Source organism: Lepisma saccharinum, chromosome 1, assembly GCF_977018435.1.
Source record: "Lepisma saccharinum chromosome 1, izLepSacc3.1, whole genome shotgun sequence".
Lineage (NCBI taxonomy): Eukaryota > Metazoa > Arthropoda > Insecta > Zygentoma > Lepismatidae > Lepisma > Lepisma saccharinum.
In genome coordinates this window covers 73823225-73847039 of record NC_139229.1, presented here as the reverse complement: position 1 = coordinate 73847039, position 23815 = coordinate 73823225, and the positions used below count along the sequence as shown (strand labels likewise).

General features: G+C 41.8%; 1 protein-coding gene across 8 annotated transcripts in view; it reads left to right on the top strand.

The window, feature by feature from the left end:
• The window catches only part of LOC145996494 (very long chain fatty acid elongase AAEL008004-like), a 305519-nt gene that overhangs the window by 202390 nt on the left and 79314 nt on the right, over positions 1–23815 (top strand). For 5 of the 8 annotated variants that reach the window (XM_083133011.1, XM_083132998.1, XM_083133030.1 and 2 more), the window contains one exon: positions 2281–2337. The gene's annotated coding sequence lies outside the window, so the exon portion shown is untranslated. Of the gene's footprint in view, positions 1–2280; positions 2342–3429; positions 3959–23815 lie in introns of those variants that run through there. The other 3 variants (XM_083133007.1, XM_083133040.1, XM_083133017.1) reach the window with 2 other exon arrangements.

Genomic DNA, 23815 nt, shown 5'->3' with positions numbered 1-23815 from the left:
GTACCCGTTTTGTCATTTGCAGCAGGAAGGCAGTTGGACAATTGCGTAACTCTCGTCATTTCGGGTAATTGCGGTATGCGGCCCAGTGTGTCTCCATGCGGTCGTCTGACCACATTAAATATCTCACATTGCCAAGGAACACTTGAAATCTGATCTTCAGTTTCCTCTGTCAAGATCTAGCAAGTTTGGATCAGTGATGGCGCCAAGAGGGGCGGGGCAACGGCCCTATCAAAAGAAATAATATTTACACAAATTTATTTTGGTATGGTATTTAGTGGTATAGTAAATATATTACCCCTTCCCAATATTTCCACCAATCTCTCTCTGCTTCCACCAGTCATTTTTCCTGGTCAGAATGGTACCCAGAACGATATACGAACGAGACTTAGCGTCCAGATCTCGGTTTTGTTCGAGACCCTGCCTAACTAGAATATATGATATTTAGAAATTTTACTCAAACTAAAATTGCTCTAAGTTTTGAGATTTTAGTCCACTTTAAGCACAGATAGACAAATCGGGACTGGTCCTACAGTTTGAAGTGCGATCCACACCACTGCGCAATGTGCCTTCACCAGGTATCGAACCCGGGCAGTGACACTTTGTGTTCCTTGCTTATAATAGTATGCATTTCAAGACGATACGACCTCCGTAGCGAGTTAGCAAAGCCAGCTCCAAAGCTAGGGGTACCGGGTTCGAATCCCGGCCCAGGCTTGGATGGAAGTTCTTTGAGTGTCCCTTCATCAATTTTATCATATCATCACTCATCCCCATCTTCGCGATTAGCCAAAAGGGGCAGAAAATCAATCAATTCAAGACGAGACCTGGAGGGGAAACGAGACATCATTTACAACTCGATACGAGAACGAGATATCGAGATGGGAGCAATTCTCGGTGTCATCCTTATTACCAAGAGGAGGGAAAGTTTGAAACGTATCACGCCATTGGAATGTGGAACGAAAGGAGAATTCACTATTAACGAATAAACTGGTGCTTGCACAACAGAGCAGGGTCATTGGGGACATTCTTTTTTCGTAATACTCAATTTCATTCCTTGCGTTGCATTCTGGGAGAACTGTACCGAATTGGAACTGTATAGAAGTGTGGGCTAACGAGACACTCTCCAATGGAAACACAGATCGGTAATGTTCCCTTCGTTCTTAACCGATTGTCTCCAATTATATTTTTTGCTGTCATTCGCTATTACACTTCTGTAGTACACTTTTAGACCTCAATCCTCGTAAAATTTCACCACATTTGTATCAGAATAATTTTATGTGGTTTGTTGGTCCTCTGTGTTATATGTAGTGAACATTCGTAATGTTCTTAGCTGAACATCGTATTGGAATCGCGAGTTCGATCTTGACAACTCGTTTGTTTTATTTTACGTCATTTTCTCTCTATTCACTCAGTCTCTCATCTGAAAGTTACGCGTTCTAGTCCTCATCTGATCATGGATGATCCATCGCGTTTGCTATTTCATCTGTTTCTTATTATCATCGTCGCGATAACTAATAAACATAGAAATGCGACGTTCTGTTTCCCATTGACTATAAACGTTTAACGATGTTCAATTTTCTTTCCTTGTTCCTGTCCCCGCCCTGGTTACTTTAAGTGCAAATAGGTGAATCAAGGCACAGAAGCAACTGAGACAATATTGAATACAGTAAAACCTCGTTAATCCGGACTAATGGGGGATAAGTTGACCGGTTTAAAAGTCCGGATTAACTGAAATAACCTAAAAGTAGTGTTGCCCACGGGACGAGACGGGACAGGCTTTTAAAAATTCGAGACGAGACGAGATTGATCATGTGTCCCTTTGCCAAACGAATATTTTCGAGACGAGACACCATTTCACAGCATTTCCACGAGACGAGACAGGCCAAAGTCTCGTCTCGTGGGCAACACTACCTAAAAGAACAGTAGAAAGTGTATTAAGACTCCGTTTATAGCAACAAAACACGTTTATTATGGTGTATTTAGAGGGCATAGGCCTAAATACACTATACGGTACAGTACAAAGTCTGCGGGAAACAGAATTTCATCAGTGGTTGACTGCCTTTTTTTTTTGGAAGTTCTCTTGTTGACTTCTAGCCACATTTAAAACCTTGCATTCTGCTTTTCTTTTTTGCCTTTTGCCTGTCCGGCTTATCCGGGTCCGGATTAACGAGGTTTTACTGTATTTCTCAAAATTATTGGAGCTAATACATCTTAAGTATGTGTACTTACATGTTACGTTTGTAAGATTCCTATACTTATAAAGTATCTGTTTTTATTTTGCAGGTGACCTTCCTCAGGAGATAATACGGCAGGCTTCACGTTTACCAGTACAAAGGAACCGTAAGTAAGTTTTATTCTTCTAAAATTAAATAATTTAGCGTTCACGGTTCAATCTCAAAGTGGGCAGTTTCTTAATTGACTGTGGTGACTGTGATGCTTGGAATATGCTCGGCTGTTCATAGTTGTTTGTGAGTGAAACACTGAGATAATAATCATCATGGACGTCCGCATGATTTTTTTCCAGGGAGGGGAAAGCAGGGTATTTTTTTCAATGGGGCAAACATGGCATATAGCGTTACCCCCCCCCCTCAAGAACATCCTTCAGTTAGAAGCTAACATGTTCCTGGAACGCCATATAATGATATAAATTACTGTGACAAATGAAAGTATATGCGTGAAACATGTAGTTTTATTTTCACATTCTCTCCCCCCCCCCTTCCGGACGTCCACGTAGGACACACTCACATACGGTAATATACCAGCTATAAAGGTAATGGATGGGTAAGTCCAATCTCGAAGAGACGAGATGTGAAAATCTGGATTGCTGGACTTCCATGTCCCAATCCTGTACTCACTAGCATTCTTGGAAATTTCATGATTCTTTTGCATATTGTATTTGCCAGTGCTGTGTTTTTTGTTGAAGTAGGTTCTGATCTGTTTGTGGTCTCGGTTTTTCCAAGCCCGGTACCATCATATCATTATTAGGAGTTTTATGTTTTTTTGCTCGCTTGTGGCATTTCTTAAGAAGTCGGCAATTTTCAAGGTCGCCTACTCACTCCCTCCCGCTTCCAACACAGGTGATTGGGGTTTTTCTTCAGCAAGAACTGTAATTACAACCCCTTTAACATTAAATTGAACGTGCAACGCTCTGACGCCATACACGATTACACATAATCCTCCAGTTAGGGAAGGAGTCGAGAACATGTATCCCTCCCCTCGATGGATGTATATAGCCAATGGACATGCCTGCTTGTATCACATGGGCATACAATCATAGTTTTTTTTGCGAAATTTGGTTGGCTCTCAAAATTCAAAGCGACGGAAAACCCAAACTAGCACAGGTCTTCAGCTTCCCCGCCTCAGCCTCATCAAAAGCCAGTTCTTTCGTCAGATCGAGGAGGGGAGAGAGAGAGAGAGAGAGAGAGAGAAAGAGGTGAATACATTGTCTTTCGTTTGTTGATTCAGTACCCTATAGTCCGCGGCCGTGAGTACACGCGCAATCACTTTCACTCTCCATGCTTGCTTTCGGCTAGCAAGCAATCTGGCCGAGAAATCGTGTTAATGTTATCTTCATCGGAAAGACATACGCTTCTGAGTGTTTTGTGTTGCCCGTCCCCTTAAGACCAACAAGGTGCTCCGATTTTATTTATTAACATATTTATTACCCGATATTTATTTGCTCACTTTTTCGTAAGGCATTTTGCCTCTTTTACGATCTTTACGTTGACTTTAGAGAGCGGAGGATCCATTTACTAGCGCAGTGACATCTAGTAGTTGTTCTGGAAACCACGTCCGTTCTCGTCAAGTTCGTGTGTTTTTTGGTGACTTGGTACGTGTGTTGTGTCGCAGGCTAGTCACTTTTCAAGCCTTAAACCTTCCGTACGGAACAAGGAATTGTCGACATGGATTCTTGTGACTGTGTGACGTGAAATAGCAAGGTGTGCGTTCTAAGGTGAAAACGGTGAGTATTCAGCCCACTCTATTTTTGTTAGTACTGGGTGATCGTAGGCTTAGAAAAATATTGGCAGGGTTAGTGATTTGATTGGAGTGGTGATGTGGGGAATGAATGGACGATACCCAGTGAATTCGAATTTTTCATCACGCCGCAACTCATATTTGATTTCGTCAGTCATGCATTCGGATCGGCGCTCAAATAATTACTTTTGAAAGAACTACTTACATTTATTTGATTTGTAAAGCAAGTACTGTATGTTACCATAATATTATGTTAAGGAATATATCTTCGTATATTAGAGGGTGCCTTCCTGATGGCGTAGTGGTAACGTCGTCGCCTTGCAAATGAAAGGGGTCCCGGGTTTGGAGGCATACAGTGGTTTGGATACCACTTTAAACTGCAGGTCCAGTCCCGATTAGCGTATCTGAGTAGAAAATTAACTTCAAGCAGACTTACAAAGAGAAAAAAGTCCTGCATAATAATGGGACACACTCCGAACGTGAATGGTACCGAGACTGGTCCAAATTTATCCTAGCCTAATCTCAGGAATGAGGAAGTACTGTATATCTCGTTTCGGAAAATCTCTATTTCATCTCGTGTTCGAAACAATTGATACAAAATTCTTTCAAAACATTCGCCAAAAATTGAGTGATCGAAGAACGGTGTCCCGCCACCAAATGTCCAAGTTTCAAGTTCTGGTCTGGCCGGAGTATTCATCAGTGGCATATAATCACGAATCCTCCCCATCGTTGCAATTAGCCAAAAGTGGTTGAAAAGCGACATAACAAAATATAGCAATATATGCAACGTTTCACCTAAGATTGATTATGGCCAGCTCGATGGCGTAGTGGTAGTGTCGTCGCCTTGTAATCAAGGGGACCCGGGTTCGATACCCGGTGGAGGCACATAGTGGTCACATTTTAAACTGTAGGTCCAGTCCAGATTAACCTTACTGTGCGTAAGGTGGACTTAGAACACCAACTCAATCAATCACCTACGATTGAATGATTTGCTTTTATTTTACTTGGCTCTTCTGCCACTTTTTTTTAACGAAGATGAGGATGAGTGATGATATGATCAAATTAATGAAGGGACACTCGCAAAGAACGCCCAGGCCGGAACCCCTCGCGTCGTAGCATGTTGTGTATCACATAATACAAACACCCTCTTGGTACATGTGAATAGGCCGGTGGTGAAATTGTCATGCACATACTTCAGTTTGGTTTACGTTAGATGAAGCTAGAAGCTCCTTTCAACTCTTTCTTGGCGGGTCGGTCGGTAGGCAATCCAGATCCTAACACGACGCGAAAAGCGGTTGCTAAAACATGCTGATAACACCAAAATTAACCCTCCTAACCCAACATGCCTTATTTTTACAGTTAAAATTCTATTAATGCATATGTTGGTAGGTTAGGAGCCTTATTTTTACAGTTAAAATTCTATTAATGCATATGTTGGTAGGTTAGGAGCCTTATTTTTACAGTTAAAATTCTAATAATGCTTATGTTGTTAGGTTAGGAGGCCAGACTTAGGGCTCTTAGCAACCGATTTTCGTGACGTGTTAGGAGTTGGATATGCCTGACGACGGACTCATTCTTTGCAAGTAACTGTACACATTTTCCTCTACTCCAGAAAAGCAGAATAGTCGAATGGATACGTTCGTGTTCTGATAACGTTAGCTGTTTAGTTCGAACAGAGTGATGAAGGAGGAAGAAAACAAAGCCTTTCGTGTTTAGGAAATGATTTTAATTAAGTTAGTTTTATCTTCCACGATACTACTGACAGTTTCTAACAATTATTAAAGCTTCACTAGACTCGCTGTCTGTCTCTGCCATAATGGGCCTTTGAAAATAGTCTGGTTTGTTGAATCCTAGATCTACTGGTTAGAAACAGAGAACTTGTTCATCTCTACTTCACTCACACAAGTTCTTTGCTTCCCATCTGAGGCGCCCTCTTTTGTCTGCTTCTGTAAATAACGCGCAGCCTGTTTTTCAGTAAACACTCAAGTTTATTTTGTGGTTTCACGAAGTTTATGGTGTCAGATTCCATTGATTTTGATAATATGGGTATATCAGCTCATGGGCCTGGTGCGAGGCACGCTCTACTTCCACCAAATTCCAAAATTAAATGCTACGAGCTCTAAACATGGTCCTCCTCACCCCTGAGATTTCTAGAAAAAGTTAATGTAATTAGAATGGTGAAATTGTAGATATTTTATAACAAAATGTATTGTTTTCTGCGACTTACAGGCCGTTAAATTATTATTATTATTTGAAGTAGGATTACATTTAAGCTTGCAGTCTATTTTACACTGATTACACTGGTCAACAGCCAAAATGCGACATGAGTGATATATATAAATTCTAGTCAGTATTGGTCTCCTAAATACGAAACTGTAGATAAAAATCGCAATTGACTAATTATAATTGAGTTACAGGGCATTGTTGATTTGGAGAAGTTCCCTATATATATGGTATTGCATAGCTGTAAGAAGTAAATGTTGAGTTTTTCTTTTCTTATCTTATTTTTTTTATTTGTTGTAAGGAAAGGGGGAACTGTTCAAGACCAGCTACAAAACCTCTTTATTCATTGTTTTGTGAGGTGTTAATTTGTGCAGGCGTGATTGTGGCTTTATAAAACTAGGTTGATTGTGTGCATTTATCGAAGATCATGTTTGCGTATTACGTGTTCCGTTTCTGGTAAGGTTGACATTTATTTTCTGGACAGCGGAGAAATATTACCCCTGCTGTAAGAACAGCATACAATCTATATTTCGGTAAACACTGCAAATTCGGAGATGAAGATAAGACTTGGGCTCCACATTTCCGTTGTAAGACCTGCTACACGAATCGGCTGGACTGGATGAATCACAGAAGACCATTGATGCCATTTGCTATTCCCATGATTTGGCTGGAGCCCACTAATCATATAGACGATTGTTTATTTTTTTGTATGGTCCCATCAATACAACGTATGTCCAATACTAAAAAGAAGACAATTGTATTTCCAAATATTCGTTCTGCTTCTCGTCCTGTGCCGCATAGTAATGAACTACCTGTTCCAACACCCCCTGAATCTTATTCCGTAGACTCACAAGACGAACCGTACGATCCACAACCTTCCACATCTACAGATCCGGACTTTGCAGGTGATGTTATACTTACAGAACAGCACAAGGTTAGCCAAGGCAGAGCTATTAGCCTCCAGAGTTCAACAATGGAATTTTCTGGCTAGTAATGCGAAGGTGTCATTTTATCGTGACGGTCAAAAAATGTTGGAAGAATACTTTTCTACCGAAGGAGATCTGATATACTGCAGTGATATTGATAGTTTATTGGGGGCTATGGGTATTAAGCACATCTGCGAAGAGTGGCGGTTGTTCATAGATGCATCGGTATAAAGTCTAAAAGCTGTACTGCTTCATAACAGGAATCAATTGACGTCAATCCTTATTGGTTATTCTGTGTAAAAGAAAGAATCGTATGATAGCCTAAAATTCCTCCTTCAATCAATTAAATACAACAACTAGGTACATACCTATGGAAAATATGTGCAGATTTGAAAGTCATTGCTATTTTAACTGAACTCCAACAAGGCTATACCAAATATTGCTGTTTCCTCTGCGAATGGAATAGCAGAGACAGAGCTTCTAATTTTATTAAAAAGGATTGGCCATTACGTCAAAGTATGGAAACTGGAAATATGAATGTACATAATGAACCTCTCGTTGAATCTGAAAATATTATACTTCCTGCACTTCATATAAAGCTTGGTGTGATGAAAAACTGTCAAAAAGTTGGATCGAAACTCTTTGGTATTCAAATATCTACTTAACAAATTTCCAAAAATCAGTGAACAGAAGATCAAGGAAGGAATTTTTGTGGGCCCTCAAATTCGTCAACTTCACCAGGACGAGATCTTCGAACACCTGCTAAGTGATGTTGAGAAAGGTGCATGGAGTTCTTTCGGAGAAGTCTCCAACAATTTTTTGGGAAACAAACGTGCTGAAGACTATGAAAAACTTGTAAATAATTTGGTTTCATCGTATCAAAAAATGGGTTGCAATATGTTCCTTAAATTGGATTTTCTACTCTCATCTCAATTTCTTCCCGAAAAGTTGTGGGGAGGTAAGTGATAAACACAGTGAGCATTTTCACCAACAAATATCTGTAATGGAGAAAAGATACCAAGGGAAATGGAGTAGAGGAATGCTTGCCGACTATTGCTGGACAGTAACCAGGGATGATCCTGAACTTCACTACAAGAGGGAAGCAAAGAGGAAGCGGATTTAATCCCACATAAGTAGTAAAGAACACACCATACAGTAGTATAGTAGAAAATATTTATTTTGTGATTAATGTAAAAACTTTGATTCATGAATTTACTTGGAAAGGCAAATGGAAATGTACCCACGTTTTGTACTGTTCGCATAATACAGTTCAAGCGTAAAAGTCACATGCACACCAAGCATACGTCATTCCACTACGTTAGAACATTGGGAAACCCGACTTTTCGACAATACCTCGTATAATTCTTAAACCGGAAGTCAAGTGGCATTTTCATTGTCAGTTTCGTGTTCAGCATCATGAATTGATAAAGAAAAGTGAATTTTCATCCATGTCGCAAAAAAAAAATTAAAATTTGTTGACCAGTGTTATCTAACTATAAAAACAGCTTTTTGTCCTGCATGAATTAATGTTAGGTATACGGTTATGCAAAGTCCTCCTCCGTGGCTGTGCGGTCTAAGGTGCTGTGCTTTGGGCTCAGACTGCGGGACGGCATGGGTTCGAATCCGCCTGGGTTCAGCCTCTGGGTTCTCGACCTGCGCATAGGACCGGTGGCAACCCACCATCGTGAGGAAATTTGGGAGCTACGAGTAAGTAGCGTAACCCGGTCTCGGAAATCTGCTATAACGACTGGGGTTCGACGTGATGACCCCACTTCACCCCATTACCGCTTGAAGATCTCCACACCTCTAGGTAGGATTGTGGGAGGGAGACTGGCAGTCGGGAGATCGGCCAAGGCCCCTCAAGGGCTGTTGAGCCACGGGTTATTACGTATATATAGTTAATGCAAAGTAGAATATAGAAATTACAAATGTATGTACGTAATTAAAAGAAGAAAAACGAGTAGTAATAGTAATGTAATAATAATAATAATAATAAATAATATTTATAATAGTAATAATAATAAGTTTCTGAGGGCATCCCCGATGGCGCAGTGGTAGCGTCGTTGCATTATAATGAAGGGGCCCCGGGTTCGATAACCGGTGGAGGCATGCAGTGGTTCGGATCCCACTTTAAACTGTAGGTCCAGTCCCGATTAGCCTTACTGTGCATAATGTGGACTTAACACACCAAATCAATCAATCAATAACAAGTTTCTGTGACGTTCCTCCTTGAGAAAAAATCCTGCGAGCTGGATTAATCCGCTTAGGTCTAATAATGCCTATGTGGTTAGGGTAGGAAGGCAAGGTTTAGAGTTCTTAGTATTTAGTTTTAGAGTTTGGTGGATGCTGGGTGTGCCTCGCACCAGACCCATCAGCACATAGCCTAGGTTTGCCCGTCACACAAAACTGGGATAAACCCCTTAAGTAAAACACCCACTTAATTTTTAAAACTCGTTCATTCATTACTTAAAAATAATTAAGACTATACTGTCTCCGAGGACTAAAAACTCGTTATCTCTTAAAATTTGAGGCTGTTAAGGGGCACTCAGCACGCACAGAACACAGGACGACACGACTCCACAGATGGTTATCCAGGCGCCAGAGCCTCGTTGGCCTGCAAGAAGCTGTTACCAGTGAAGTTGACTTTTCGGTGCTTTACACACCCCTCTGTCAGATTCGAAATCACCCCAATCCATAATTTCAGATGATAGCTTTTCTAATTTTAAAATTAAGAACTTGGAATTTTAAGAACGAAATTTAGCACTTTGTGATAGAAGCAATATTGAAGTCACCGAAAAGTCAACCTCGCTTCTATATACTAGTCCGTGGTAAATGCAGCCTTGTAGGTTAACGAAGCTGTGGCGCCTGAATCCACGGCCAGTATAATCCTGTGTGGGTGTGTTGCCCTGTGTTTGTCCATATGGATACTGAGTGCCCCTCTACATCCTCAATTGTTAATTATAGTATGGAGATTTTAGCCTCGGATTTGGGATAGTTGTAGTTCTTGCTAAGGGATCCATTACTGCAAAAGTTTCAAAATTGAGTGAGGAAGGTTTTTGACAGACATGTTTTGTTTTCTTGTTAGGACCCTGTCGTCAGTTTTGTTTTGGTTACGGAACTTGGGCTGATGTGTCCATAACATAAAAGAAAAAAATCAATGGAGAGCATGGACGTTTGCAGGATTTTTTCCAAAAGGGGGTGGGGGGGCAACGGAGGAATTTTCCCCCCATAATAGTGGTGCCCCCTCAAAAAACACTACTTCAGCCTGGAATTATCATGTTCCTTCAACACCCTTATAATAATTAACATAAATAACTGACACTGAAATGATATTTGAAATATATACTTTTTAGGTGCACCTTCATTTTTCAGGGGGCGTGGCCCCTCTTGCCCCTCCCCCCCACCCGCCTTCCGGACATCCATGATGGAGAAGTGACGAACTATTTAAAAACAATTGCAAGAGTATGTGAAGGCTTTCTGATGAAAGTACACCGTAATACAACCTGGATTTTCTTTTTATACTCGAAAATATTTCAAAGAAATGTAACTGCACTCTTCTTTCGCGGAGACACACACATTTCGCGTTTTATGGCGGATTATAAAAGCGTTGATACACTTAATTGTCTTTAAAATATCGAATACATTTATTTTTACAGCGTTTGGTCACAATTCTCATTTATCACGATTTCCAAAATTACTATCTCTAAAGCTCTCTCCACGAAAACAGTCCAGACAAGGTCACGCCACCCATCTACAGTGTTGCCAATAAGCAACAATTTCAACCGACGCATAGATACGTTGTCTGAGCAGCTTAGAAGAATTGTGCAACAAGCCTGGAGGGCCAGGGGTGTGGAGGAGGCAAAGGGGAGCTTGGACCTTGACTGGACCGTTTTCGGGGCGAGAGCTAATAAGTGTTGTTATACATACGCGTGCACATGGGATTGCCGGGGATACCTGAGCATCACCTAACGTATGAATTTGTGATTTGAGTCCAAACAATGACTTCGATGATGAAATTATTTGATTGTTACAATTCCATTCTTCGCCTCCATGAATTTGAGGTACGAAGAAAACGCGCTGAATCGGGAGGATTTGTGTTTGAATCAAGGACCTTGGTATCCAATTTATAGTTAGTTAACTATGAGGCGAAGACGAGACGAAATTTCACATTCTCCTCCAGTGCAAAGAAACAGGGGAGGCAAGACAAAAATATCTCAGGGAAATAAATGAAGATAACATTCAGAATATAATGACAAGCGTTATTAGGAGGGAGAGACCCAGAGGGGGGGAGGCGCAAATAAGGAATCTGGGAACTTTCCTACATTACACCTGGGTAAAGAGAGCAAAGAAGCTCAGTGGGGGTAGCGAACAGGTGTGAAAGGGGGAGGATTACTAAATAAATAAATAAAGTAATAAATAAATGTGAGAAAATTTAGGAATCACTTTTCAAATGTAATAGTGTTTGTCAACTCCCAAGCAGTGTGAAGGTGGAAGCAGACTAAAAAGGAAGAAGGGTGTAGGGAAAGTGCACGAAAATTTTTCACTTGTATGGTATGTATAGCTGTAAAGGCTCATACTGGAAATAAATTCTATTCTATTCTATTCTATAAGACTGGTTGTTTTAACTTGTATTGGTTGACACAAATTAGACATAGAGGAACCCTCGTCAATTTTGCCCCATTTTCCCCCCTGAGGACGCCCGTGATGTTATTGCCAAACAATACAGCAGTGTTATACTTGTATTTTTCTTATTTAGCTACTTTTGGCCAATCGCGACGACGAGGATGAGTGATGATATAATGAAAATGACACTCACAAAGAACACCCGTGCCCACGCTGGGATTTGAATCCGTTAACTTCGGTGGCAGAATCGAAAATCGACCACGTAACGCGCTCAGCCACTGAGATGGCAATGACAATACAGCGTCGTGTTGCGCACTGCAGAGCTATCTGAAGTGGTCGCTTTCCTTGAACATTTCGTATCGTAACTCTCACCAAATGAACAAACGTTCGTTCCCTCATCAAACTTGAAACAAACCAATAATCTGAATAATTTTTGCACGTCTACACAATATTAATACTAGATGGCGCGTTTATGAACAATAAAATTGACAAACATGAACTAAAATTTTAGACATATGGCCCAAAATGTTTATGAAAAACAGAAGGAACAGAAATATTAGCAATTAGCTCGTGAACTAATTCAAACTGCCGTAATAACTATTGTAAGATAAAAAAATGTGTTATCCACAGCTCTCAGATTAATATTTTAGTAATAAAATATATGTATGTATGACCAGGCTGAGAGAAAGTTTGGATTTCATGTATCCGGATCTATTCGCTTTCAACCTAATGCGGTACGGTCAACCAGCCTTATTTGTAAAGGAGCGCTCTCATATGCATGCGTGGACTGCAGAGCGCAGCCGTACTGTAGTTTTGTAAGAAAGGCGGAAAGGAGGCTTCGTCAGTCGCGTTCGTCCAGTGGCTAACCTCTCGTGAGTAACAATACAGTATGGCATTGTAAATATGACAGAAGAAGCAGGAGGTGGTTTCGTGAAAAGGAGGGCACCTTTCCCCACAGCATGTTTTACCTTTCATCGCAACCCAGCTCTGTTGATTGCTGTAATTTAACAATTCTGTAAATTGTTCCCACAAGGTATGTATAACAAAAGTACCAGTATACTTCTCTAGGTAAGAGGCCATTTGGTATTCGCATGGAAGAGAAATATGATCCAAGATCCTGATTGAGAAAACGGGATGTTAAGAGACCTTTAAGAAGGCCAAGACCAAGAAATTACCGAGGTCAAGCTTGCATTGTTGTTGCCCAAGAACTGCTGTGACCTTCGTGTTTGGGCATGCCAGGGAGTTCGTAAAAAACAACAACAACAACAAGAGGTTTGTTTGGAGTAATAGATGCTGCTGACTAAATGTTTGTTTAAATAGCTATACATAAATGATTTCGCCTTGGCGATGTTTTTGTGGTACTGGTGTCGGCTTATAATCAAGAGTCCCGTGTTTGATTCCCTGTGGATGCACAGTGGCTCGGATTCCACTTTAAACTGTAGGCCCAGTCCCGATTAGCCCACAATAGTTTAAGAGGATTTTAACCAAACTTTGACAAATGGTCATTCGTTATTACAATATATTTTTAGTGATTGAGGCCAAATCGATCACATCCGGTTAGAATTAGCAAATAATTTACACAAAATAGTTCGAACACATGAATGTACGTGTGAATTTTCATGAAGAAAATGCATTTATTTTCTCACTAATGTCATTGCACTTGGTGCTTCATGTTCTTATCCGTAGATGGGGCGTTGTGTGGTTATCACCACTATACCGCTGTAACTCCGTCCACGTGTTCACTTGATAGGGGAAGCGGGTCGTTTCTTTATTTGGGGGGGGGGGACAATCGTACATAAACACACTGGCTTAAGACTCCGCGAACGGTCAAATCGCCGGAAAAATAGTGGCAGGTATCGGTAAGTAAAATTAACCGATACCGATATATCAGCTCAGTTTCAACCACTTATACGTATGTGTGAAGATATGACTGGGAAACTACCACGTTGCAAATTACACTAATTCCAGTTTGTTTAAAACGTTCTAGTGACAAGTGCAGTGACGTACAGTCACGGACACTGTTGGGTTGTAACGATTCCATTGAAAGTCAATGCATTCATTACAACCCAGAACTGTCCGTGACTGTACAAGAGCTGAAATTTTTTAGTAGTGTCAACTATGCTATAGCGACGCCGCGCAACGGAGTCTGGCAATATCGCTTATACCAAAGGTTAGTTACATGCGGAGCAAATTAACTCACTCTTCCCACTCCATGCTCATGCGCAGTGACAACAAGAACAGAGCAGTTGTGAGCGAGCGTTTGTGGAGTGCAGACACGATGTTTACGAAGCAGGAGCAGCGGAGCTGGTCAAAAGAAAATGGCTGTGCTAGAGGCCGCACAGTACGACAGTGTCACAAACAGTGCAAAACAACCTGCGGGCAGCTCTGAGAAGAAAACTGCGACACTTTATGCATGACAATGCTCGGGCGCATACAGCAAGAGCTGTGGCTGATTTGTTCCACCCGCCACTCCCCATATTCTCCGGATTTAAGTCCCTGCGACTTCAACCTAATCCCTAAGACGAAGGAACCACTTAGTGGGATTCGCTTCCGAACAGTTCCAGACATTCTTCTGGCAGTAGATCGCTCTCTTCACACTATTGACAGATTAGGCAGTACCAACGGCTTCCACATCGCTGGCAACATGTTGTACACAACGCTGGGGACTACATCGAAGGCCTGTAAAACTTAGAACCATGTATGTATGCTATGTGTAGGCTTACCATACGTCCGGGATTAGCCCGGACAGTCCTGGTTTTTTAGTGCTGTCCGGAGTGATGTCCGGGATTGCAAAATGCCGGGGTTTTGAGAATCTGAACATGAAAATAGCTACCGGTATTGAATATTCACGACCAATTTTTAAGCTGTTTTAAAAGACTGATATTTCATGTACTAACATTTCTAAAATGGTTGAGTTTGCTATGTCTTAGCCTGGAACATCTGCTCCAATTGAGAGAGTATTTTCAATTATGGGGAATATTTGGTCTGCATAAAGAGGTAGACTTCTAGTATCCACTGTTAAACATCTGCTGAATGTTAAAATTAATTCAGAACTTTCAAGTTGTGAATTTTATGATGTTATTAAAACAAACAAGCCATTTCTGAAAAAAGTTATGTCTAGTGAAAAATTCAACTGAGTCAACTAACAGAACAGAGAGGCTTCCTAAACATCAGACAATGTATTATTCAATTAAACATTTAAAAATTGATTGATTTTAGAAAATAATGTTAATATTTTTTCTTGTACAATTTAATAGTTTAATGTTCCAATAAAATGTTAAGGCTTTTAAGTAATTTCAATTTATTTTTGTAAAAAAAAACCTGAAATTCAGCAGTAACGAGTTGATCGCGAATATGTCCTGGGTTGGACCCCAAAAAATATGGTAAGCCTAGCTATGTGTCTAGAAAATAAATAGTTGCCACTACTAAAAAATCAGCGCTTGTATCAATTGTATTACAATTGTTTTCGAGTACAGTAGCCTTTACGTTTAAATGCAATCATTAAAATAAGCTTTTCATATTTTTTTTTATTTCAAAATTGCCTTCTCTATTTTAATACGCATTATCATCAATCAATCCTACAATCATTTTTTTTATAGAAGTTAAATAATTTAATCCAAAGTTAATCAATACACGGTCTCCACTTGACGCTTCACGAAACAGCGTGGCGGCTGCCCTTGACTTCTATTTCTGGCCCCTTCTGTCCCCCAATCGTCTTCGGGGGTGTGTGGCTCGATGGGTGTCAACAAACTCAGTTCCGAAGTAAAAGCTGAAGGGGTCACATCGCTCTCCCGAAGCAACATTGCCAATCGTACTTCTGTTTTTGCCAGTTGTGTGTTTGCGTGTGAAACTCGCTCATGTAGGACCACGTGTGCAGTTGTACCATTTAACACCTCGATGATTTCTGGTGCTGGCAATATCGTTGTCCGAGAAGCAGAGGCGTCTTCGGAACGCATGCGTCAATTGTGGGGAAAAAGGACAGCTTGCTCTGCGACGAGTTTAATGAGCATTTCTACATTCTAATTTCTTCATATAGAAGTATTTATTTTACACGAGAGCGCTCAACTAAGCTTATATTACATTTCTTGGATCTGAAGTGAAAGAAAGTAATAATTATTTTCCCACAATTGACGCATGCGTCACTTCAGATCCAAGAAATGTAATATAATCTTAGTTGTAAAATAAATACTTCTCCTATATGAAGAAATTAGAATGTAGAAATGCTCATTAATGTCGTCGCAGAGCAAGCTGTCCTTTTCCCCACAATTCACGCATGCGTTCAGGAGACGCCTCTGCCGAGAAGACTCTCGCGCTTTACAGAACGTTTGGCAACATGTGGTGTACCCAACGCTAATTTGTTTCGTCCCGCGAGCAACGTTCGGTACCTTGTGACTCGAACATGCCCGATCTCCGTCGAAGAAAATTCAACTGATCGATGATTCGCTGTTTCCCAGCCACCAGTTCGAGTTGCGTTCATTATAGTACCGTTCATAGCGTTACGTTACGCTAACTACTCCGCTACAGAGGCCGGTACCTCTTCTCACTCACAAGATTTCCGTAAAGAATCCACTGGGACTAACCCGGAATTCCAGCGGCAAACGACCTCTGTCGGACGTTCGTATAGCCTTGTTCCGGACCCGACTGGACTTCGCCAACTTTCCTAGACTCGCTTCCAAGGATAAATCGAACGCAAGGTTATCGTCGTGAGGATAAACCGTGTCAGGAAGACACGGTGGAGGTGGTTGTACCCAGCCTACGTAATACCGGCATGTTTCTTGGAGCTTTGGCTGCTGGACAAAAATAAGGCCTTCGGAGTACGCAAGTGAAAGGCACGGTCTCCTTAGCTACACGATGTCGTAATCGGCAAATGTTTATTTGTACTACGAAGGATCAGCTCGGAATCAGTATGATTCATGGTTTATGGTTTATTAATACGTAGCTGTTGCTGCCACTGTGGCTAACCGCGACGATGAGGATGAATATGAAATGAACGAGGGGACAGTCAGTATCTTTCTGTTCCCTCTATTCCTTTAATATATATTTAAGCCGCTTTTCTACCTCCTGGGTTAATCGCAACAATATGCGTCATGATTTGATTTAGGTTATTTTACTTCGCTTTTCTGTGACTAATCGTGAAAATGAGATTGAGTGATATGATGATATTGATGAAGGGTTATACAAAGACCACCCATGCCGGGATTCGAACAAACACACGTATATATCCATGCGTGACCAATCATCTTCGCAATAAGCCAAAAGTAACAGGAAAGGGAAGTAAAATAATGTAAATCAATCAATACGTGCTTTAAAACTAACTAAATTAAGCAACGACAAAGCAACGCAACAACGCAGAATCGCTCCCCGTGACACACCTGTCACCTAATTAAACATTACATGAATTGTAAGACGGTCAGGATAAGTGCCTACAGTCGCAGTTACCGAGAATAAACCTAGGGGGATTTGTTTTCAAGCACCTGAAATGACGTGACATAGTACTACGGTGGTTCAGAATATACACATATATTAAAGCACAGATAAATACACAGTACATCTTGCCATCTTTCACTCGATCTCTCATTCATACACTCATTCCATGGCATATTGCGACAATATGACAATTACAAAGGTTAGATTTATTAATACTTTTACTATACTCATGCTATTTCTTGGCTACATTGCCTTTTACAATTTACCGTTTAGGGTTTAAAGTATAATGTGAATAATTGTTCTTTGTGCGAGCCCTTTTATCTTATCTGAAGGTACAAATATATTTCAATGAACTATTATTTGTCTGTTAACATATACTCTGCTCTATAACGTTGATTAGTCCGCCGGAATAAGGATGTCTAGGTATGCCATAGCACTGATTTAAATTATGCAATGATTTGATTTACGCAGATTCGCGATAGATTGGCGTCATCTCTCTCACGCACGCACATGGTTGGATCTTACCTTCGCTGCATTCCCTCTGACCTGGGTCGGGTGAAAGTGGTCCTACAGTTTTGGAAGGCGACCACACTCCGGTGTCGTACTTCGCGGTTATCCTGGTTGGCGAAAGTGGATCACTCGGCAGTTCCATATGGCATCATCGGATCCTGGCTTCACTCGTTGACTTCGTTGGCACGTCCATGACGGTACACGTACACTGTCGATTCCATACAACTAGCGCAGTAATAGGTCAGTCCTTCGTTTTCACTTGTACGTAGATACGTGGCTTAGGCGATGAGACGAACATACGTAACGAGCCATTCGCGGTTTCACATGGACACACATGGATATTAAATGTTATTACCTTAAGTATTGGCTGTTATGCACTTCGGTATTAACTTTGCTATCAATTGTTATTAACTTCTACTACTTAGGACGTTGTTTCGGACGATTGACACAGGTGGACGTGTCTGGCATTATTCTCACATCACCACACGTATGTGCACGGATGCGTTGACGACGAGGGGAAAACGACCCCCTGGGTCTACTTTGCTCTACTCCATGGCTCGAAACACTCACTCGAGTCAAAAAACAAATCCAGACCACGGGTCAGATCGCGACTCGTAGCTAGGTCGCGCGTAGCTCACACTCCGGTGTCGATTCTAGGCAAACTGTTTTCTCCCTATTCCGAATCATCTCTTTTATGCAAGATTTGAACGTGGTGACGCTCTAGCCTCTTTGTTTATGTGCCTATTTATTGTTTTCGGTGCTTTGACCGTTGTCCTCCTATCCTGGTCGAAGCTCTGCCCGGTCCTTAACCTCTGTTAGCAACCCCTCGTGCAGAGATTAGTCCAAGTCGTCTTGTATTGTGTTGGGCACGTTCAGCTAGGGCTATCTCAACGGGGTATCGTCTTCCATTGTATCCAGCAATGGATCTTTAATTATTTATAACTCCCATAGTTCTGTTCTGATTAGGCTGAAATTCTGGAATCTGTACTTTCATGATGTGGTCTTCCGCTGGTTAAAATCTCATCCAATTCAGTCGATTGGTTTAGAAGTTGCTCTTTTCCTGCTATTCTCCATATGAATGCATGTAAATCCGGATTCGGGCGAAAACCGGTGGTTGCCCACGCTCGCATTGGCTATGGCAGTCGCTAGACACCTTTATTCGCGACGGATTTTAATATCAATTGTAATTAATTCTTAATAACGGGCAATTAGATCAATTACCTGTTACTCAATATTTGACCGTTATAGTAGTCAAGGAATCTCTGGTTCGATACCTGGTGGAAGCACATTGTGGTTCAGATCCCACTTTAAACTTGAGGGGTGAATGCGGTGACGCAAGTTACCCAAATGTTAACTTCACTTCCACGTAACACACCCTGGACTGCATTTTGCAGACTAGCGCAGCTCTGGCGTCTGGACTCACAGCCAGCATAATCCTTTGTGAGGTTCGTGTTTAGCGCCAAAAGTGGCAGAAAAAGCGAATTAAAATAAACCAAATCAATCAATCAAATCTTTATGGCCTATATACCAAGGCGGTTAGTAAATTTTAGAAATGGTTGTGGCTAAGCGTGCGTGAATTCAACGAATAGCGATCGAGCCCTGTTGTCAATCCGCTCCCGTTTGCCGAGGAGGAAGAGTAAGTCTCCTCAGTTCTTGGGTTATTTAATCGTTTGTGTCTATTAGCCGGTCTACAGCGAGAGACATGGAATGTAGCAGACAACGTCCGTCGTCCGGTTCCGCAACATCGCGCTTGTGCTACAATCGTATGTCAGAATGCTCTACCCGCCTAGTTGACGTTTCGTATAACCACTACGCTGCGGAGGTCGGCACGGAGTTACTTGGTTTTAATAGCCTGACTCCTTTCCAAATGGCGTGATGTTAGACCACCAGCGGGAAAGTAAACGAACGACTTTCACACACATGAAAAATACACCGACATCAGCTTTGTTTGTTTTATTAAGAGGCCCCTGGCTTTCTCTTGTTCCACACCTTCTCCACACACACATGTCAGGATTAGAGGCCAGCATATTCTGCCTTTTACCTACCCACTGCCCGCTTGCACGCGATAACAGGTTTACCTGCTCGCCTGCCCACGGCAACGAGTCGACTTGCGTCTTTACCCGGGTTCTTGGTCTTCAAGACGCTCTGCGCTTACAAGGTACCTGGGCATTCAACAAGACCCGGGCGCCTGCAAAACCTGCTGGAAGGAAACAGCCCTCCGGCAGCGTGTCGCTCCAGGTGTTTCATCACCACGTGGACGGCTCCAGCCAGTGTTGCCTACTTACGTAGCTACTAAATCCTACGAAGTCCTAGGAGGAGCTTCTTCTCCAAGGAGAATTTATATACTTAGCGATTTCAGTTCAGCGTAAGCAGTTTTTATCTTATTGCCAGGAAATGCACGCAATATTACAGTTTCATTTATCTAAATGAATGATCGAGCAAACAAAAATCTCCTCACTGAAAACTAATTGTTTTTCATTGCATGGTGCCTTAACTAGGCACGCAGTGGCGCAACCAGAGGGGGCAGGGTGCATTGCTCACAACCTTGGACGGAAATTGTCTAGCGGAGGGGTCAGGGTGGGGGTCAAACATTAAAGTACAAGTCTCATCAAGTTCCATGCCGTAGCAAAGGGGTAGCGGGAGTCGGCCCTGAGCGCCGAACGATCTAAGTGAGAAAAGTTTTAAAACAGAGAATGCTATGGCGGCCCGTGATATTATTTGCTATTAATGTTGGTTTGTTACGAGTTGGATGAATTAATTATGTAATAGGTCGCTCCATGTGAAAAGAAAATATTGTAGATGGAAATTTTACATGCCATGCACTTTCTTTCTTTCTTTCAAAAATAGTTTGTGTGCTTGTTTTCCATTATTAGCTAATGTGAAATTGACGTGTTGAAAAAAAATATTTCTAATCCTCTGTTTCAACACAAATGCGTGAGAACCGACTTCTACCCCCTTTTTGCGTGATTTATGAGGATAATAATGCCTTTCATGCTACTTTATTACTATTATTGTGATTGTTGTTGTTGTTACGTTTAACCAAGTACTTGCCCCCCCCCCCCCAAACGAGGGTAACGGCAATGCCCCTGGCTGGCTACGGCCCTGGTGTTCGCAGTAGAACAGTGTGTTGTTTGACTCGCGACCTCAGCGTCGAACGTGACATGTTTCAGTCCTGCCCTATATCACTACGTATATTGGTTATTTACGACATATACTTATGGATCCTGTGCCACGGAAAACCTAATTCAATGTGTGTGTGTGGGGGGGGGGGGTAGCAACATTCGTAAATCTCATTTCATTGGTGATGTGGCTTACGAAGCTTTGGGTTCCCTTTTTTAAGTAGTGAAAATCTATTGCAGTTGGCAACACCGCAGAACGGTGTGGGCGCGGTGCAGTTTCCACTCGAAGCAACTACGTCATGCAGAGGGAGGGGTCTGCAGTTGATGGAAAGAACGAACTGAGACCTACTAGGTATCGTAAGACTGCGGGTACCCGGCGGGTCTACAATGCCTGCCAGGAACGATCTGGACAGGTGGGCATACAAGCTGCTCAAGCGAGGATGTTGCGCAGGTTGCATGGCATTTCAGGAGCGATGTCTCGCGAACGGGTCTGCTCCAGGTCTTGTGCAGGCCTCTGGTCAGGATCTAGTCAGGTTCCTGCAAGAACATTATGGTTGTATTTTATACACGAAATACTTTACATGCGAGGATTGCAACGAGTGGTTAGCCATAGCAATCTCGAGATATGTGCTAACAGTATCAAACCTGAACAGCCTAACCTACTCACTTATGTATCTAATAGCAGAAATGAACGTGTGAATAGGTTAGGCAGCTTAGGTTTATTGCTGTCAGCGTAGCTTGCGCAGCAGAAAATGCATACTGACGTCATAACATCATTGCTGTAGTGGGACCACAAGCATAAGAACTTGCGCAGAACCGCGCGTCGAGTGCATCGTACTCGCGCATGTAGGGAAGGGGCAAAGTGGAGCAAGCTTCTCCTTGTGCCGAGCTGGAGGGATGGAGGAGAATATGCGGGAAGGCTTTTGGCAGAAGGTTATTTTTCTTTGTGGTCGCTCTGTAGCAGTATATATCCCAAGTTGCTAAAGCTGTTGGTAGCAGATCGTGGATTACAGCCAATAGTATTGCGTGTGTGCGATAGAGGGAAGCAGTGAGTTTCAAAAGTGAAAATCTGTATTATTACCATTGCAAACAGTTTGTTACACTTCTATGGAACTTTTCCTCTGTTCGTTGTTATATTGTGTTAACGTGTACAAGCAATATGTCGTGGACTTGATTTTTGGTTTACGTTTAATCAAAATCGCTTCTTTAGCTCCCGGGATAATGGTATTTTTATGTTTACTTCTTTGATCCATAAATTAAAAGCACCGCAATGGAAAATGTAGGCGTGAATCTTATGTCCAGTATTATATGCTTACTGTATAATGTATAAGGAGGCAGCTATCTTGGAAAAGGCACTATGAAACTGGTGTATTACTTTCAGAAATTGATTTCAAACTTAAGGCGAGGAGGGACAATTACGCACTAGTTGTGCATTTATTTGAATATTGTTTAGAGTTTAGCATGCAAGAGAGTATGAATTTCTCTCCATGTTGCAAGTGGAAACTGTTTTTAAAGTTGATTAGTAAGCTAGACACGATATTCGAAAAATATGATTAACAAGTATTTACAGAATCCCATGTATTCCTTATAGGAAATCAACTTCAAGTTACGGCTAATCAAATGGGAGTTTCGACTTTTCCTACTACTATGACATAGTTCAACGTGCCCTTTTCCGTCCATGTACTTTTCTACGTCATTGGATGTTTGATATTCCAGAGGAAACGAATAAAATAATGGTCCCATAAACCTAATACATTTCTCCTTGCCTCATACGGCCATCTTGGCAGTGTTGCCAAACCTGATGTGCATAAAAGAGCTACATTTCACCATTAATATAGCTAATGATGACTTTCAAGGAGCTAGATTAACGAAGGCTGCATAAAGTTCCTCCTAGGGTAATTTTAGGTGTCAGAGGGGTGGTAGCGCTGCTATTACAGTTAGCTTTAAAGTGATGGCAATTTATTCTTAGTTTTCACCGCCTAGTTTTGGTTGCATCACCTATCTCAATAATCCAATGATGTTCATATGAAATCGAAAATAAAGGATTCCCGGATAATAATATTGTCATCTTCACCTTACCCACAGCGCTATATATAAAAATACCTGGGGTGGAAAGAGGGGGTGGGTGGGTAACGCAGCCTATATATGAATATCACGTCACGTGCAAAATGTACACTCATGGCAAAGGTTGCTCTTTATGGGCCAGAGCCAGTGGTGGCAGAGGGCGGGTGCCACAGTTCACAGTCAAACGAGTGCACGAAAGAGCCAGATCTGGCTCCAAAAGAGCAAAGTTGGCAACAGTGATCGGCAGCTGCTCCAGCGAGAAAGACCTAGGGGAAATTGTCCTTCCTCGTCTTAAGAGCCTGCATTTTCTGGTCAAAGAATAGTGAATCTGTCCCATATTGGGTAGGCAACCCTGTATTTCTTGATTATAATGCAATGGTATTAATAGTCATGCTAACGAGAAGGTGGAGCCGACCTCTGTGGTGGAGTGGTTAGCACAGCGCTCAACGACACCAGGTGCCCCGTGTTCGATCCTGCCCTGGCCATGTGTATTCTTTCTGAGTGTCCCATCATCAATTTCATCATATCATCACTCATCCTCATCTTCGCGAGTAACCAAAAGGAGCAGAAAACCGAAGTAAAATTAACCAGTCCGTCAAAGGAAAAGTTCGGGAATAACAAGTTTATTTAACGACTAAGTCATGCATTGCCAGTTGGAAATTCTCCACATCGAGCTGCTTTTCACTAGAGTTGGCAACTATGAACGGAAGTTGTTCGTTATTGACCATTCGCTATTTTCGCGCGCTTTCAGAATAGCTTTGTTCCATCAAATCGTCCATGCCGAGAATACTCGCTGTAGATTCCTCGTGGTGTGAAACCGAATACCTTAGGATTTCGAAATGGCGACCCACCCTACACTTTTCCCCGTTCTCTAGCGTGAAGGAAAATGTCTTCGTGACTAGAAATGTTGTAAAGAAAGCTAACAAGGCAATTTGATATTCAAAGGCGGTA